Source organism: Sparus aurata, chromosome 5 (genome assembly GCF_900880675.1).
Source record: "Sparus aurata chromosome 5, fSpaAur1.1, whole genome shotgun sequence".
Lineage (NCBI taxonomy): Eukaryota > Metazoa > Chordata > Actinopteri > Spariformes > Sparidae > Sparus > Sparus aurata.
Genome location: NC_044191.1, coordinates 30,100,232 through 30,102,751, shown reverse-complemented (window position 1 = coordinate 30,102,751; position 2,520 = coordinate 30,100,232).

Sequence of the window (2,520 nt, the reverse complement as noted above, 5' to 3'; positions counted from 1 at the left end):
ACTGGACACAGATGGAGAGCGTGTCTTGACGCAGAAGCAGAAGCAGAGGGAGCCGCTCAAGCAACGCACGACTCCATAAAAAAGTACTGTTTTGTGGAGCGTGCGTGCGTGCGTGCGTGTTTGTGTGTGTGTGTGTGTGTGTTTGTGTGTGTGTGACAACAACGACCAAAGGGGCCAAAACAACAATAAATCCATTAATTAATGTCCTGCAAAGCACACTGCTGTACTTCAGTGTGGTCTCACCCTCAAAGAAATTAAGTACAGTGTGTGTGTGTGTGTGTGTGTGTGTGTGTGTGTGTGTGTAAAAGAGAGAGAGAGATAGAGAGCAGTGTTTGCAGCTCAGCCAAATCACTTCAGAGGCATTTTTTCCTATCACGCAGCCCTGTGAAGAACATTAAAGAACAACAGAGCTCTGTTCACACTGATGAAGTAAAAAAAAAAAAAAAAAAAAAAAACTCAGTCAAAGTTGCCCAAAGCCTCCACTGTCATCAGGGTTAGGGCGAAAGTGCAGTTTAGTCCTTCATGTCCTGCACAAATCTGCGTTAAACAGCTCTGCAGCCCAAAACCTTTTATCTGCAGGGACACAATTCTAGCCTTTTTTTTTTTCCTGAATCATATTATCATTATTTTTATTATTATCATTGAGGCACCGCCACAGGAGAATGTAACCAGAAGCCAGGAGCTGATTTGTTAAGCCATTTTCATTTCCACTCTGCTGGTCTCCTACCTAGACCTAATTCTCTGAGTCAGGCTCTCATTCTGCATTCACGCTGAGTGACAAATGACTCAAGCCATCAGTTTGCACGGAATAATTTTCAAAATCTTTTCATCTAATTCTGATCCAACGATTTTTATTTTTTTTTTTGCACCCTGACTGACCCACACTGGCAGCTGCAGAGAGCAGAGAGCACAGAGACTTCTGGAGTGCTGAAGATCATAACGCTCATTTATCAGCCGCCCCTCTCTGACGGACAGACTGAGACGTAGCTGTCATGTTGTTCTCACAGGACATCCATTTATCTGTGAGGTCATGACACGGCAGCTGTCAGTGTTGCATACGACCTGTTTTTAATCATAAATGACCGCATTCATCGAGTGCTTTTACAATTTGTCCGTCAATCAAACGCAGCCCTGAGTATGCATAGCTATAAAGTAAACAGCTGTGAGGATATCTGTACGTGTGTGGAAACGTATCTGTGGACATCCCTGCTGGTAAACAAGTAAAGAGTGACAACATAATGACAACATTACAGATGGTATCGCATGAAAATGCCTTACAATTGCTTACAATCTCCTCCTATCTGCGCGTGACTCCATTATAGTATGTTATAAACAAACAATGACATTTTGAAGCCATTTTATGAAATAATTGGTAAGTCTTGCACTTGTCAATCTCTATTTTTTATTTTTTTTTACTCAGTTCACACCTCCTCGGGGGAATCGTACCTGCTGGAGGTGCGTAGTGTGAGAACAGGAATTTCAGGTGCGAGGTGGGAATGAAAGAGGTGCCATTCTCCCTGTTACACGTCAGGATACCGAGACTCACGGTGTCGTGCTCGTCTGTGGCGTCTCTGCTCGGTTCCCCTCCGGTGTTCTTGTGCTCCACACCGGCACCATCACCTTCATTAGCCAGCTCCGTTCTCAATGTTCTTTCCCAGCCCATCAGCTCACTTCACTGCTCCTACTGCTTTTTCCGCTCGTCACCTCTCACCTGTGTTTCTCTGAATCACTCCAGCTGCACCTCGTCCCCTCGTTAGTTCAGTTTGTAGTTTTGTGGTTTTGGGGAAGGAAATTTAATTGGAGGGGAAAGATATTCACTGACTGGTTGCTTTTTCCTGCCAAAACAAACCAAATAAAACAAACTCTCAGGGCTGATCCGACAACAGCAGCTGTGAGCAGTGGCGGTTCTAGACCAGTTTTAATAGGGGGGCCAGGTTGGGGCCGGCTTTTTTGTTAGGGGGCACATACAACCCGTAAAAAAGGATAAATCCCTCATTCAGACAAAGCAGTGTTTACAATTTCAGCAATTTTGATTGGGTAGTAAACTGCTGAGACACTTTATTTCTGCCTTTCCCTTCAGAACAAAATCATAGCAAGAAATCTGTCATTGTGTTATTAATGCAGACTCACTGTCAGGGGGTCCACAGGGGGGTCCAGACTCAGAGTTACGGGGGCACTGGCCCCTGTTGCCCCCCCCCCCCCCCAGAACCGCCCCTGGCTGTGAGCGTCGATGCTTTCTAGCTTCGAACGGTGTTCTGGGACCTTAGTTTCCTCTAAGAACATCTTGTTTTTTTTATAGACTCATTAATATTAAGATTCCGAGTTTGAATTTCTTCTGCAAAAGCTACATACTGCCCCTTTAAGTCCAGCCTTCAGTTAGTCCTGCAGCCTCCTGCATCTGGATCCGTCTTGTCTGCTCTCAGTGTGACAAACAATCTCAACGGCAAAGTAAAACAACAGCAGAAGACATCACTAAACAAATATAACGTGCAAGACAACAGAGTCAAACCACACGTCAAA